Below are 17,500 nucleotides of genomic sequence, written 5' to 3'. Positions count from 1 at the left end.
CATCGCATTAAATAACGCAATCATTGATGAGTGGTCAGACGTCACTAGAAGAGTGAGTTGAATTTAATATTTTACAACATAATTCACATTCTCCAAGATTAAGTTGATCAAATATCACAGCTCAATGATAGTGCACATGTGTTAGCATTTCCCACATTTACTAGCAGGTAATTATTTGGTAGGGCACACGATGGGTCCGAAAAGAAGAAAATTTAACAGTTGGGAAAAATGTTGTTACAAAGGAAAAAATTAAAGTCATTAGAAATATCTAATAATCTCATTACATTGCAACCTTAAGTGAGGAAAAAAGGTTACAACAGGACAAAACGAAACAATCAAAACAGGACAAAAATTACCGGTATATGCAGGGTTGTAAAAAAGCGCCGGCTACTCTGAGGTTTTCGCCGGCTACGAATTGTCAAGAAAAAGTGAAAAAATAAAAAATAATAATAAAATAAAGCAGAGAAAAAAAAAAACGATGGCAAATTACAATAATTAAAAAAGGAAACGAGAACGAAAGAAGGAAAGGAATATAGTTGTTGAACCACGCTGTACATCTGTTTGTTCCCACACGTTTGTCTGTCATACGATATACGTACCAAAAATAGATACACGAACGCAATTTGTTTACATTCCATTTTGCTTCTGCGGCGGCTAAATGAAGATAATGAACAGTCAAATGAATACTGTACGGGTTAGCAGTAACTTTGTTTTTCAACAAACGTCAAGTTAACAGATACAATTTCCGATCAAAGTTTTTCGGGTTGCTTTATTTGGCAAGAGTTTCTGCTCGTAATCTAATGGAATTAGCGCCTTGACTGTGCTTTCACGAATTACTATTTTGCAAACTCGTTTCGCAAGACTATTTGAAATGGGCTGCCTTTATAGTTTATTTAAAACTATGGTAACGCTATTTTCAACTAAAGGTAAATTTCTTTTCATCGTTATTCGTGACAAAATCCTCTTTATGGCGACCTATTTGATTTGAGGTAACATCCTGCGCGCAAAGTTACATTTTTGCACGTGGCGATGACGCGATGTTTTAACAGCCGACAAGGTGTTAAATTACTCTTACACAACTGATTACCACGTGGAAAGTTACCAGTATTTTGATCAAGTCTCACTCCTGGACTCGCATAATGTCTAAGCGACAATCCTCTTTAGTTAACTTTTTCAGCAAAAGATCAAGAAATGAAAGTAAGTTCATTGTTCCTAAACTAGCGTAGAATAGCTTTTGTCGATGACCTGCAAATTTTGTTTTCAAGTGATTCGGAGCTTTAATTTTTCCCTGCGATTTTACGTAACACTAACATTTTATTGGTGTGTACTCCAAGGAGAGACCCAAGAGTCTAGAAAAGGAACCGATCAGGTTGACTCTGATGATGTTGAAATTCAGCAGCCTCAACGTTAAGAACAGACAGGTATACACTTTATGTCTGAGTGTTGTCAAAACAGCGGTGAACGTTTTAATTCTTAGTTCTTCCTGTTTTGTTTTGATTAATGAACACTTTCTTTTTGCCTTTAGAGCCTTGTCAGTCACAATTAAGCGTGGAAACTCAATCACAGAACAATTCTGTCCAAAGTGAAGGGCAGCCCAGCAAATCGAGTGAGTATCATGTAATAATTTCCAAAACTTCTCTGAGCAGATGCGCAAGTTTATACAATTAAAATATAAAAAAATAATATATTACTGGTGCTTGACCTTTCAGACTCCATGATTTGGACATCCGATCAAGAAACCACAACTATCAAGGAAATGTGGTTGGAAGAAAAAGTCCACAACTTCTTTGTGTGCAGGCTCTCTGGATGCTCCAGTTTAAGCAGGGAAGAACAGGGACGACTGCGGGTTGCAGAGGATGCCAAAAAATTGGAGAAAAAGAAGCCCGACAAGTTTAAACATGAATGGCTTTTAAACCCACGCTACTGGTCTGTGTATTATGTGGAGAGCTACGGATTCTTTAGTGTTCTCTGTAAGAAACATAACATGAAAAACGCCCAAACCAAGTCACAGACGTTCATTGAAACTCCCTCCAAACGACTGAAGGAAGATTCAGTGAAGATACACATGGCCTCAGCTGCCCATTCCTCAGCAGTGGAGGCAGATCTGCTCCAACGGATGTCAGCTTTCCATTACGACTTAGTCGAAAAGAATGAAGTACAATCAACTGTTCTTGAGAATGTCTTTGCCACAGTGTTCTTCCTCATGAAGGAATTCATTGCTAACCGAAAACTGATTCCTCTAACTAGTTTTATGGAGAAGGTTCTGGGAATTTCCCAACTTAAGCATTTCTCCCACCGCTCCCAAGGTTCTGTCAGAGAGATCTATTTAACCCTTGGTGACACTGTTAAGCAAAACCTCTAAAAAAAGGGCCAGAAATGCAAAGAGCTTTGGAATGCTGATGGATGAAGTTACTGATATATCAGTATCATCACAGCTGATCTCATTCATCCAGTTTTGGGATGATGAGAGCTCTTCCATGACAACAATGTTTCTGTCCTCCCAGAATGTCTTAGAGGACTTTTCTAGTTGTAACTCCGAAGCCATTACAGAGCTAGTAAAGAAGGAATTGTCAGCCTCTGGTCTGGATATCAGTAAACTGATGGGCCTGTCCACAGATGGGGCAAGTGTCATGGTTGGAAAGACCAATGGTGTTGCTGCAAAGCTGAGGCAGAGCAATGATAAGTTGCTTAATATGCACTGTGTCTGCCACCGCTTAGCACTGGCTTGTACAGATAGCTGTCAGGAGCTGAAGTTTATCAAGGAAGTGGAAGACGTTCTAGGACAACTGTGGTACTACTTCCATAATTCCCCTAAGAAAACCGCTTGTTTCCTTAAGTGTCAAATTGAACTGAAAAAAGTCAGTCTCAGTCACAGTGAGAAAACAAAAAAGCTCTTGGCAAAAAGGTTAAAGAAGGCTTGCCAGACAAGATAGCTCAGTTTTGATGCCTCTGTCACTGCAGCCTTGCACAGCTATGAAGCTATCCTTTTGTCTCTGCAGGAAATTGATGATGCCACAGCTATTGGCTTGATAAGCAAGCTCACGTCAGTAACATTTCTCGGGGCCCTTTACATTCTTAATGCCATCCTTCTAGTACTTTCGTCTTTATCAAGACAGTTCCAAGCTGGAAATTTTCACTTTTCAATGATAAGACCAGCTGTAAATCGAGCCATCTCAACCCTGGCGACGTTGAAGAAGACCACTGAACCTCTGCAGAAACTGCAAGCGGACATCGACTCGTTTACAGGAATTTCAGACCACCTAAAGCTGAGAAAAGATACTGGAAGGCAGTTGGAGAGCCTCCTGGCTAACTATGTTGATGCCTTGACCACCAACATCAAAGATCGCCTTGGAAATTCTCTGAAGGTCATTGAAGCCTATGCCATCTTTGATCCTCTTTTGCTCCCTTCAAGTGACCAAGACAGCTTCAAAGAATATGGCGAAGTCGAAGTGAAAATTATTGCCAGGCATTTCTTTCCAGGAAATGAAGATAAGATGACGAAATTGCTTTGCCAGTGGTCACAAGTCAAGTTCTTTCTCTCTGGAAGGAAACTGCAAACACCAGCTGGAAACCAAAGCAGTACCTTCTTCATGTCCTTCATGCTTCATGTTTGTGGCTGAAGTTGGGCTCTCCTTACCCTGTAGCAATGCCTGGCCAGAGAGGGGAGGTAGCGTTATTAACATTACCAAAACAAAGTTTCGCAACCGTCTCAGTAATGAGATGCTGAATGCTCTTATGCAAGTCTCTGTCAATGCTCCAGAAAGTATCAAATGCAATGAAATTGTCAAACAAGCAGTGGCTAACTGGCTAAAACAAAAGCCAAGGAAAAAACTGAAAAAAGTACTTGTTAGAGCCCAGCCCCAGATCAATGTGGAATTGTCTCACCCAATAGAGGGCCAAGAAGAGTTAGTGCAAAGTGACCATGGAGAAAATGATGGTGAAGTAGCAGAGGGTACCATACCAGATGAAAGCCTAAATGAGAATGAAGAGGGTGGTGCAGAAGAAGAAGCAGCAGCTGTTGCCAGTGCAATAGGCCTTCCAGAGCCTGATTATGATTCAGCAATTGAAAGTGACTATGGAAGTGATGATGACTTTACACTATCACCATGATTTCTTTTCACAGAAATATTGTTAGTAAACTTCCCCTGCATTAGGAACTTATTATTTCATTTTCCTTCTTAGTATTTTAGAGTATGATACGTGTGAAAACTAACTATCAAACTACTAGGAGTAGGAAATTTAATATGATTGAAATTATAAGCAAAGGCATGAAAACACTTTTAAAAGCCATTGGAATAAAGAGGTAAAACAAGTGACTGATAAATGATTTTCTTTTATGAAAAAAGACTATTAGAATTAATTGCTCTCAGGAAAGGCAGTTTCAGCAAGTGTGAAAACACCAAATCCATTTTGCTCCAACGGGGCGCTGCCTAGGCGGCCCCCAGACCCCTTGCCTGTGGGGGTGTCTCCGACACCCAGTGCCATCTACTTTCTGGTTATCTCCATCTACTTGTATATGTGACCTCAACATAGTAACCTATTATTGACATCATTTTTTATGAGATAGCTGTTGCAGCTGAAAAATATGGTGATAAATGCGTAAATGTATCCCTGCCTTTTGCTGCTGATGACAATTGTGACCTAAGTCATTTGGGAAAGACGACTCCAGAACTCATGAAGATGAGTAAGGGCATTAAACTACCTAAAAAGGTGCTGAGCCCAAAACTGGTCACATTTATTGAATCCCGTAAGTAAACGTTTTACTTGCAGTGTACATGATGAGGGAAGGGGGTGGTTCCAACAGAGCTTCAAATAAAATACTTGGTATCAAAATTTCTTACCCAAAAAATACAAGACTAAAATATCTCAATTGAAGCAACTGGCTTTGAATGAGACCTAAAAAACGTGGGATGGACGGCAAGTGTAAATTTTAAACCCCCAAAAATATATACCCCCCCTCCCCACAGGTGTGTAATGAGAGAGCCCCCATCCAGAGATACTGATAAATGTTGATATACTGATGTTGCACATCACATGATTTAGGAATCTACGGGTATTCCAGTACAAGTCCTGCGGGATACTGTAATAGATCTTAAGACAGTACAAAAAAGGGTTACACTTTAACTTCTAATAACTTCCATGGGATTTAACGTTCCATCCTGAAACTTGAACGCATTATTCTTGGACTTAAGCACTATCTCGAGAGGAGTAGGCAGATCCTGCGGGATACTGTAACAAATCTTAAGACGGTACATTTTACCACTACCTATAGGGTTTATTTGCAAGAGATATATTAAGGTCAGAGATGGAATCATCATTATGTCCTCTCGTGGAAGGAAGAAAAGTGAAAAGCAGTATCTTGTTGATTATCGGATCGCCTTCACAACGTTCTTAGCATCTGCCAGAATCAACCGATGGTTCTGAGGCTCCACTTCCTGGACTATGGGAAAGACCTTAACGTTCCCACAGAATCTGAAATCCCTGAGGAAGACATTGAAGAAGAAATGCCCAGTCTACAAAACAAGAATTCAAGCAGCAGACCATCCGAGGAGAGTCACCCTGGCCTTGACCATTTGTTCATGACCAGGGAGACGTCCACCTTAACAGACATAACCTTCGAGGATGTGGATGCAGACATGTGGGAGCATGTAGCCCAGGATCGCACTGGCATCAACCTTGAACCTTCAACCAGCAATGTCAACGCTGATGAAAGTGCTGAGAAGGATGATCAGGAAGAAGAAGGGGGTCATGAAGATCAGGAGACCACCAAGAGGAAGAAGAGGAGGAACAGGAAAAAGAAGTTCCAAAACAAAGCAAGAGAAAAAAAGAAAAGAAAGGCAAGAAAACATCGAAGCACGCAAAGAAGAGAAAGCACAATGAACAGGAAGTCGGAAACACAGTTAAGGAAAACCAACGCGAAAAACGAGACAAAAGGAGGAGTACAACCCAAAAGAAGATGCAGAGCTACAAAAAGCACTACACTGCAGTCGATTGCCCTATTTGCCACCTCCCACAGACACAACTTAGCAGACATATCATCAAAATGCACTGCGAAAGGAATCAACATCTCCCTATATGTTGGGTCATCTTACTGGTCGCTATGGCCAAACATAGAAGAACAAAGTCGTGGAACAAGAAGGCTGGGAGGCCAAGGAGAGACGACCAAAGTGTACAGAGGTCGCCCAAGAGAATCTGTCCCCTCTGTGACAGAGTGGAACCCCCAACCAACAAGGTCAACGACGACGTTGAAGATCCCCCAACAGACGAGGCGGACGAGGAAGAAATTAGAAAAGCCAGTCGTTCATGCGGTGCATCATTGACAATCCTGAAGAAGAGGATGCTGATGAAAATGAAGACGAAGACGAAGATGTTCTGCTGGACGAAGACTCAGAATATGAGGAACACGAAACCTGGTTGGCCTTTTACAGGAAAGCCAAGTCCTCCAAGGAACTGAGAAACAAGTCTCTAATTGGCTTCTTCAACCATCTGTTGACCCTTGATGGTGGCCACCTAAAAGAGCGACACACTATTCACCATGCCCAGAACGTTAGGGCCATCCTGCAAGCCCTTGAACCAATGAAGGATGACCTCGAATGCCTCCTCGAGGAAGGTGAACTTCAAATTGCCAACAAATGGGAAATGCCTATCCTAGACAGCAACAAGAAGAAGCCTGGCACAGTAAAGCCATATCTAACATCAGTCACCAAGTTTTTTCAATTCCTAAACCACACATATGAAACTGGGATGCAGAGTGTGCCCGACATCCCTGGCGAATTCAAGCCTAAACTCCCCACTCTGATCAACAGGGTTAAAGCATGGGTGTCCTCCATATCCCGAAAGTTTGAAGGAGAAAGATGGCGCCAGATCTTAGAGGATTCCAGGAATGCTATAACACCAGAAGACGCCAGAGACGTCAACGTAACGGGACCTGCACTGGAGGCACAGAAACTTCTCCAGAAATCCAGAATAACACCTCTAAACGCCCCAGCAGTTCACTGCGGTCAGGGATTACCTCATTGTAAGGTTGGAACTTGAAAATGGCCAACGACCTGGGCCCATGGAGACTGCAACTGTGAAAGATTTCTTAACTGCAACAGAAGGCGAAGGAGGGTTTTTGATGTTTGCCGTGCAGCACAAAACATCAAGAGCTGGACCGGCCCCTCTCTCGATGACCAAAGAGCTCCATGAAAAACTAGCTTGTTCACCAAACACATCCGTCCACTGATCGCTAAGGAAAATGTGGAACAGCTCTTTGTTACACAGGAAGGTGTTGCATTCCCTGACGGCACCATTGGCAAGCGTATTGCATATTGGCAAGCATATTCGATGGAGCTGAAACGTGAATTCGTTGGATGCTACCTTTGGTCTCTCCTCACCAAGAAGTATGGCCATAACATCGGCTTATACCGTGACGACGGACTTGCTGCCTTCAGCCACGCGAAATGGAAAGGATAAAGAAGGGGATATGCAAAGTCTTCTGTGACCACGACTTAAAGATCACAGTCAAAGCAAACACCACAAGGGTCAATTTCTTAGATGTCAAGCTTGACCTTGGAAGTGAGAAATTCTACCCTTACATTAAGGAGGGCAACATCCCATTATATGTCCATAAAGAATCCAACCACCCACCATCAATCCTGAGGAACATTCCTGAATCTATTAAGAAAAGGCTATCTGAGATATCATCAGATAAAGACTGTTTCAATAGCGCTAAAGACGTTTATCAAGAAGCACTGGACAAAAGTGGCTACCACTATAAGCTCTCCTTCACACCGAGCCAGCCTTTTCACCCGCGGAATGCTAGGCAGCAAAAAAATATCCTATGGTTTAACCCGCCATTTAGCAAGAACGTAGCAACAAACGTGGGAAAATGCTTCCTTTCACTTATCGACAAACATTTCCCTAAGTCTAACCCCCTTCCCAAAATTTTTAATCGTAACACAGTATAATTAAGCTACAGCTACATGGGTAACGTCAGAACAATAATATTTAATCATAACAAAGCTGAAATTAACAAATCCGTATGCACCAATGATCAAAAGAAGAACTGTAATTGCTGGAATCCCAACTCGTGCCCTATGGATGGAAATTGTAACGCAGAAAATGCTATCTACCAGGCTGAAGTCACCACGCCAACCACCAAGGAAACATACATCGGACTTTGTGACACTACTTTTAAATTAAGATTCAGAAATCATTTATGTTCATTTTGTAATGAGCGCTACAAACATGCTACCACACTTAGTAAGTATATATGGAGCCTAAAAGATCAGAAAATTGCATATGAAATTAAATGGCAGCAAGTTAAACAAGCTAGGTCCTATTCGAATGTATCTATGAGATGTAATTTGTGTTTGTGGGAGAAATTTTTCATGTTATGCAGGCCGGAAATGTCAACTCTCGACAGCAGAAATGAACTTGCATCGGGTTGCAGACATGCTAGGAAATTTCTACTAAACAGTGTTTCTTTTTAGTTACTGATCACGATCCCGTGTGACACGTCATGCAAAGAAGTTTGCATCTATTGTGTATTGTTCTGTACTTTCAAATTTCTCTAATTGTAAGCGTTATTTCTGGCAGTTGCCTGATAATTGCTTCACATAGAGCATGAAACTCAGAGTAGCGAATACATGACCAAATAACCTAACTCTTGCATTATAAATATTGCTCTAGTCCAACTATCGAGCACTTTTAAGTTGATGAAGATTTCAACCCAATTGGCTAACCTTACTCGTTCAAAATGACAGACAAAGGCTTTATCACATCCTTCCACTCGGCAGTTATAATGGCCAAGAGATGACAGTTCCAGCTCATAAGTTCGCTGATCTAGTAACCACTTTCCCTTGGATGTCTTGCTTACTGAATCATCAGGCAGATTGTAGTTAGGCTTATCTTAACAAACAGAAAATTGAAGGTTAAAAGTTATCCTGTGTGAGAAAATTATAGCACAATATCCCAATGTTCTTTTCTAAAGTGACCAACCATACATTTCTCTTTTATGTGCATTTTCAAACTTGTACAATAACAATAACCTAATACCATGCAAAGACCAGGTACAATGAATATCATCAGGTTCTTCAGGTAAAATGATGTATGTTAAAAAGAGACAAACAAATTACATACCATCTACTTTGGTCATTTTAAGAACACGGCACAGATATGTCCCTCCAACTCACATTGGTGAAATTCTTTGTATTCATTGTACTTTTTTTTGGCCCAGATGATGGATTGGTTTTTCTTGTTCTGTTTATACTGACCTTAGTAGTCCCTAACTTACTGCCAATGTCCAACGATGCAGCCAAAAAAACTATGGCAACTAATTGGTTTTGTCTCCTTAAAATCATAGAATGTTTGCAGTACCTTGCTCCACAAGCAATGCTGATGCAAGGAGACACGGACGAAGAATCTAACTTTATTCAGCTGCTCAAATTAAGAGGGAAGGACCAACCTGTCTTGTTAAAATGGCTAGAGAGGAAGGACGATAAATACACCTCACACGAAATTCAAAACGAAATTATTTCTATAATGGCAAATAATGTCATCCGTGATTTAATAGCAGATATCCGTGGTGGATTTTTTGCAATTATCGTCGACGAATATACAGACATAAGTAACAAGGAACAGTTAACCATATGTATTCGCTGGATTGATAAAAGCTTGGAGGTCCATGAAGATTTTCTCGGGTTTTTTAACATACCTGATACAGGCGCGGAAACTATAGTTTCGGTGATTAAAGCTGAAATTGCCAGGATTATTCGACAGAGTTGCGTTATCTTGAAACAAATTACAAAGACAATGTTAATGTTGGAACCTTGAATGCTCAGCTGGAAATCTTTAAGTTGTTGATGAAGGAAGGAGAATTCACCTGTTTAGATGACATTCATACGGTGGCCCACAAGTGCAACGGCAAAAACAATTTCATCATGGCAAAATCATTTTCGCCACGGCAAAATCATTTTCACCACGGCAAAATCATTTTCGTCACGGCAAAAACAATTTCGTCACGGTAAAATCATTTTCGTCACGGCAATATCATTTTCGCAACGGCAAAAACAATTTCGTCACAGTAAAATCATTTTCGTCACGGCAAAACTATTTACGTCACGGCAGAAACAATTTCACCACCGTCACGGCAAAATCATTTTCCTCACGGCAAAAACAATTCCACCACGGCAAAATCATTTTCCTCACGGCAAAAACAATTTCACCACGGCAAAATCATTTTTGCCACGGCAGAATCATTTGTACTCACGTGACGTTAGTTCGCAAGGTGTTATGGGAGTCATAATAACATGGCGGACAACGCGGTGTTTCATCGGTGACTTTGACATCACGCTGCGATGTTTTGCACCAAATGCGGCGCAGCACAGTCTTCAACCGCAAAGTTTTGCGTACAGTGTGGAGAGGGTAAGATTTGAACGGTTTGTGAATGTATTTATATGAAAACAATTCAGCTTAAACTGGTGTTATTCGGAGACTGACTCAATCCATGTGCATGGACAATCTGAAATCCTGAGGACTGCTGGCAAGGTAAAGATGGCCCTGCTTACTCCCACAAACAGATCAGAGTTATAATTGAACAGTTAAGATGGTATTACAACACTTCATTCGAACGTCATACTAAAAGGCAGGCTTAAAACCAGTATATGAGCAAGTTTGAAGGGAATTTGATGTGTCTCAACATTTGGATCCCACTGAGCAGCACAGGTGATGTAAGAACTTTTTCTCAGAGTACTTCACAGCCAGCAGGAATTAGTAGATCATTATCTTCAATATGACTTTTGCTTGGTCGTTAAAACTAATTGGGAGCAAGAGGCCATTTCTGTGTTCAGTGTGTTGCAGTGGTAGTGGCTAACAGCCTTCCACTCTTAGCTTTGTTCCATTAGATGTTTTTAATCGACTAAGCTGCTTTGGGTGTACTTGTCAACCCCAGAAAAGAAAAGTTCATCCACTCCATTTGTAATGCTTGTTGAACGAAAGGTGCAAAATAAGATATCCATTCCTGTCTATGGCTGTGGTACATGAGTAGCAAAAGTGGTCAGAAACGTGAAGAAAGCAAAATAATTTTAATATTCAATAGTCCTGGTTTGTCTTAGGGGAAATGCAGTGCAACCATGATCTCAACACTCAAATCCTTAATTTTGAGACACAAGATTGACTTCAAAGCTGTTAAAATCCTGTTGGGTTTACACCTTTCTTGCAGTGTTATGCATAGGGATGCCAGTCTGGCATTAACAAGTGCAAAACAGGTAACCCTGAGAAAGCAATTGGTGAATTTACTACACGTAATATCCACCTTATTTACAGTCAGGCCATCCCACAACAACTTTCATATTGCAGTACAAGAAATGTAAATAGGTAGTGACTAGAAACATTTATGAATGAAAGACCCTTCAAGGGTGGAAGCCAGTAATTTAATATGAAAAAATAGATAGCCTGGAAAAATCCAAGCCTGAACTTTTGTAATGTTGTAATGTTTTAATTTCTCTGAATAAGTTGCTAGTTTCACTGCAAGGGTCTTTTACTCATGTGATTATCAGTTATTAGTTGAAATACATTGTTATTTACATTTATTTGTGAGCATTTTGCTGCAAATAGATATGTTTTATACTATGAATGAATGTGTTCTTGTCATTTAATTGGTCTTTACTTTTTTCCCTTCTAAATTCTACCGCAGTTACTTTTCCTTCCCCCCTCTCCATATGCATTGTTTATTTGGAAAGTGGTAATTGTCAGGAAACTGTTCATGAACCAGAAAACGACATTGAGTCATGGAGGAGAGGTTTCAAATATTGCTGCTTGCTTTTTTACCTTTAAAGACGGTTGGAGGGTAATTTTCTTAACAGCTTTGTCCACGATTGTAGATAGACAGAAAGCAAACATTCTTTTTTTCATTCAAATTTACCAGGGTATCTGGTTTTCACAAAAGCTGTGCAAATAACGACATAAATATATTTGATGTAAATGCAAAGACAAAGTATGACTAAAAATTGATACAGAGACTGAAAAGTTTCAAAAGGTTGCTTACGTTGTAAAATGTTTGGTAGAACATTCCAACCATGAAGATAGATTAGAAGACGAAATGCAATACACGCATAAACAGAGTATAAATCTCTAACTGTGGAGAAAGGAAATTCTTCTTCTCACTCCAATAAGTGACAAAACAGGTTCCAGTTTAGCTCTTTACAGAGAAGAGCTGAAAAACACGACTACACGAGACCTACGTTTTGGGGCACGAAAAGTCATAACGCTTTTTTAAAAAAACTAAATATATACTACAGCATTTCAGGGCTGGCCTCTTTTTAGCCTTTATGTAACAGAATGTGTTTATTTCTACTTAGGTGTTGAGGAACCTAATAATCAAACTCAGTCTGTCAGTGCAGGGTCAAGTGGCAGGCAAGACTCAAAAGTTACCCCAGTGTTGTCTTTTGCTGATTTTGAGAAACGTAAGGGTACGGAGTGGAAGGAGAGAGTGTCAAGGGAAAAAAAAGGGTGCAAAGGGAAAAAGAGATGACAAAAAGGGAGCAAATGGCTAAAGGGAAGTTGTCATATTCATTGGCCTGGTGGAGTGGAGTGACAGTAATGAGAGTCTTAAACGGAAACATGGAAAACGCATGGCATTGAAAGTGAACAAAGATGACCCACCAGCTGTTCTACTACAGAAAGCTATTGAGAAGTGGAAGGCCTACTTCAGTAATTGCTATGATTTGCTAAGATTATAAGGAAGATTATTAGGAAGCCATGTTCTTGCCTGGTTCAAATATGGAATTTTTCACCCTAGAGCGCTACCGTGAAGAGCTTGGCAAAGATTATAAGCGCATCACATTGTTCCTCTGTACTCTAACTGATTTCAGAATGTCGGAAGGTGGAGTTCCTGTTGATGGAAAACAGCCTGAAGATAAGTTGTGGGACGAAGCCATTGACCTTCCCGATACAGTTTACCAAGTTCAAGACGAGGATAACCATCCATCAGACAATACGCATGGGAATAAAGCTGATGTCAACATAACGGCATGCCTGTGCCATGATAGCACAGTGGGGCATCAAAGTGAAGAGTCGCAAATAAATGATGACTTCCAAATTGCCCAAGCACTTCAAGCTTCCCTTGATAGTGTTTTGGTACCTCCTGAAGAAGAAACATTAGACAAATCAGTAAGTCATAGTGATCACCCATCTGTCATTCAAGCACTTGAGAAGCGTGTAGTTACTACTGAGCAGTTCTTTCTTGTGGTGAGGCGGGGAATTCCATTTGAATGAGTGATCTCCTTGTGGCAACGTGAGAGTAAAAGGAAGTCTCCTGAGAATGTGGTTAGGGTAAAATACCTTGGAGAGGAAGGAATTGATTCTGGTGGCTTGGCACGAGAGTTCTTTGCAGGCATTATCCCACAGATAGCCAACAGTTCGTTTCCTCAAGGAACCCCAGTTGATTCCACTCTCTATGTCCGAAATGAAACCTTCAGAACAGCAGGAGAAATAGTTGCAGCGAGCTTGGCCCAAGATGGCCCACCCCCAACTTTCTTGACTCTGTGGCATTTCATACACTAGTGAACTTGGATATGGATATAAGAGATCTTTCTTCTGACAAGCATCTGACGTCTGAAGAAAAGCAGATGTTTGAAACCATGAAGGAAGATGTTAGCCAACACCACGACTGTATCTTAGAACACGGTTACACAGGTATCATAAATGAAGAACATTTCGATGACATCCTTGGTTCAATATTGGTAAGCATTTGGAATAAAAGAGTCCTCTGCCTAAAAGAGTTTAAGGAAGGAATGGGTCTTTATGGACTTGCAAGTATCCTCTCACACAGTCCAGCTGCCTGCAAACCATTATTTGTAAAGGGTCATATGGAGGATGTTGATGTAAACTATCTAGCAGGACTGCCTCAACCACAGTACTCTCCAGAAGGTTCGTCAAGAAGAATTGTGGAAGAGAAAGTTGTCGATCACTTCCAAGATTTTCTGCTCAGCTTAGAAGATGATAATGTTACAGGCTACTCTGCCCCAATAGCGTGGAATTATGAAGAAGTCCCGGTTCAAGGCGATGAAGGGTCCTCTGCAGCCGAAAAATTTCACTCACCCGACTTATCTGCATCCGGAGTAATGGGCTGGCTGACTGGGCAAAGACACAGGGAAATGAATGGCCAAAAAGTAAAGATAACAGTCAAGTTTGATCATGAGTGCAAGATCCGTATTCCCAATCACACAATATGCTTTCCGTACGTTGGAGCTTGTGGCATGGAAATCACTCTTCACACCGAGCACATGCGCACCTAAGAGGATTTTAAACACATCTTCATGCTGGCATACTGTAAAGGTCAGGCTTTTGCAATGCCATAACACTGATTGTTGTTAATTTTGTGAAATGTATTTCCACCCTCGTGAACATCATATTACATGTACTTGGTTTACCTTCATTTGGAACTATTATGACGCTTTTGCTGAAACTTAAAACACACAAAAGAACCCATTGTCTTTTACGACTAGACCACTATCCCATTAATTCCATTTCTTTTATTGTCGCTGTTGCTAGTACTGTGGATGGAACACTGTTCTATTCAATCTGGAAACGGAATCAAGATATAATAGAAATATGCAGAAAAGATGTTAGTTTCTTAAGATTGCGCTCTCAGATTGAAAGTTGAAATTAGAGTTGAATATTAGGTGGCAAAAGTTCAGGGGCACCCAACGATTAATTTCAGTGGATATCTATTGCGAAAGGCTTTAACAACCTCTGAATCTTTCGTAACACTGGAAAACTAATTCCTTTCATTTTCGAAGCTGGAAATGTGCGGTAATAAAGGTCAGCAAGCATTTTCGTAAAGCCAACAACAGCTAGTAAATTCCGGGAATACGATTGCGTTCCCTCAAACTTTCTGCAACTTAAGTTTTTAGCGAACAGATCACACTGTATTAGCTTACATAAATGTGCCTTTAAAAGAACAGAAAAACGGTATGGGGACACAGAAGGCAACATTTTAAGAGTTTTGCTTAAATGTTCTCGTTGGGTGCCCCTAATAGTTTTGATATTGTATTGTATTAGCAGCCACCTTCATTAGGGAGTTGATAAACTAGAAATTGTTTCCTGTTGATGGACCCAGAGAATGTCAGATGCAAAGCAGACTAAGCTAGATTTTCAAGTTACTTTCTGACGCTCATTTGTTGGTATTATTACTATTACTATTCAACGTAATAGTGTTGTTATTCAGTGAATAATAGTATAAATTTTGAAGTAAACGTTGAAATTGACCGATTTTAAAGTTGAACAAAAGCTGCTACTAGACCGTCACGACGGGAATGTCTTGAGAGGTTGTAGCGAGTTGAAGGTGATGCTTGGAAACAAAGGTGAACTGCCTTACCTCAAGTGCTTCAAATAAACAGCGGAAGCAATCCATTGTAAGGACATAAGAGACTATTGGTCTCAAATGAGAGGTCTCTCTTGAGAGGTTGTAGCGAGTTGAAGGTGATGCTTGGAAACAAAGGTGAACTGCCTTACCTCAAGTGCTTCAAATAAACAGCAGAAGCAATCCATTGTAAGGACATAAGAGACTATTGCTCTCAAATGACAGTTGAGACCGTGATTTATGTTAGTGCAGCGTTACAACAAATTGTGACTTGAGTGAGTCTTTTTTTCGGAAATAGAAGGAAATGTGACCTTGCGAAACAGATAACCTCCTAACTAAACCGTTTGGTTGCCCTGTGTCTTTTTATGCGGTACATATTTAGTAAAAGGTCGGTGTAAGAGATTATAGCTGGAACATCTAAGTAATTCTGTTTTTGTTGAACAAAGTTTCCTTGCAGCAATTTATTACACCATTCAACCCAAAAAATTAGATTGCAAACATTCCAGATTTCGTTTACAGTACCGGTATAATTATATAATACAAAAACATGCCCCAAAAGTGGAATAAATTGCATTAAAAAACCATGCAAAAATGGAATCCAAGACCAAACGAATATCTTTCCCGTAAAAACACAATTTGTTCGAAAGTCCAATTATAGGACAGAATATTGATCTTTTTTTTTTTGAAGGATATTATACCAAGTTCCTGAACTAGAATCACTGATGAAAGAACCGCGAGTTGTCCGCCATGTTGTATTGATTCCCATAACACCTTGCGAATTAACGTCACATGAGTACAAATGATTCTGCCGTGGCGAAAATGATTTTGCCGTGGGGAAATTGTTTTTGCCTTGCGGAAAATGATTTTTCCATGGTAAAATTGTTTTTGCCGTGACGAAAATGATTTTACCGTGACGAAATTGTTTTTGCCGTTGCAAAAATGATTTTGCCGTGACGAAAAATGATTTTGCCGTGGCGAAAATGTTTTTGCCGTGACGAAAATGATTTTGCCGTGGCGAAAATGTTTTTGCCGTTGCACTTGTGGGCCACCGTACATTCAAGCTAAGATGAAGACGTTTTCTGAGGCTGAAAAGAGTATGATAAGTGAAATCATAACCATCTGCAATCTTCTTCTTGTAAATCCAGCAACCAGTGCAGCAGGCAAGAGATCGTTTTCTTCTGCTTGAAGACTCAAAACATGGCTGCGCTCGACAATGACACAGACAAGATTTAGTAATTTGACAATACTTAACACTCACAAACAGAGAACAGACAACCTTTGTCTAATAGATATTGCCAATGAGTTTACAGCTCTCAATGACAATCGGAGAAAAAACTTTGGCACGTTCAAAGAGTCAGACTTTAAAATTTCCGGGTGACTTTCTTCCTTTCTGTCTGTTGAGTTAGCTTAGAAGTTAGCCAATACATCTATTTCATGATATTTTCTTAAAATATGAGGTTGTACTACGTTTTTTTCTTTGTTTTTCATTCAAAACAATTAAAGATTAACTTAATGTTAGCGTTTTTTGGATGCATTTCTAGCCATTTCAGAAGAATAATTGTTGGCTTCACACTACAAGCTAAGTTAGTTTCAAGTAGGCACTTGATTCAAGTGCACTTGAAAATCTCAAGTCGCACTTTAGAAAACCTGGCTTCACACCTGGTGACAAAGTATACACTTGAAGCACAAGCTGTCAATCATCTTTCGCGGTAAAATCAGAAATGCGATTGCTCGCCGGAAAATCATGGAGCCTTTGCAACCGAAAAACGTTTTATGTTGTTTACTCTTTTTTGTCTTTAATTTTAACTCAGAGAGTTTTAACATTAGAGGAAATGCATAGGTACTTCATTGTTTGCGAGTACTTGGCGACAAAACAAAAGAACAGGCGACATCTTCTGTGTTTGTCGAGAATGGTTCAGCAACGTGGTTTTCAGCAAAGAAATCGCCACAGGGTTTGGGCATGGCCTCGTCCCCAAAATTGGTTTAGACTACTTTTCGCTAACCGTGACACAAATAAGCTTTGGAAAATGCATTTCCGCGTGACTCGTCCAACGTTCAACGCTTTGTGTGATTTGGTGCGCGGAGTTCTCAAACTGCGAGGCATATCTCCAGCCATCCATTTTGATTTTTTTTTTTGATTGATTTTAGTTCACG

General features: G+C 40.2%; 1 protein-coding gene and 1 pseudogene across 1 annotated transcript in view; both read left to right on the top strand.

Moving 5' to 3' along the window:
• Positions 1-75, top strand: part of LOC146484322 (uncharacterized) — a 1,461-nt gene extending 1,386 nt beyond the window's left edge. The window contains exon 4 of the mRNA XM_085104844.1: positions 1-75. This exon is cut by the window's left edge and continues 60 nt beyond it. The gene's annotated coding sequence lies outside the window, so the exon portion shown is untranslated.
• Positions 76-794: 719 nt separating this feature from the next.
• On the top strand, positions 795-4,110 carry LOC146484321 (zinc finger protein 862-like; annotated as a pseudogene).
• The last annotated feature ends 13,390 nt before the right edge of the window (positions 4,111-17,500 follow it).

The sequence above is a fragment of the Pavona decussata genome, unplaced genomic scaffold (genome assembly GCF_977016875.1).
Source record: "Pavona decussata unplaced genomic scaffold, jaPavDecu1.1 SCAFFOLD_34, whole genome shotgun sequence".
NCBI lineage: Eukaryota > Metazoa > Cnidaria > Anthozoa > Scleractinia > Agariciidae > Pavona > Pavona decussata.
Note: the sequence above shows the minus strand (reverse complement) of the source record. Positions and strands in the feature narration are given on the sequence as shown.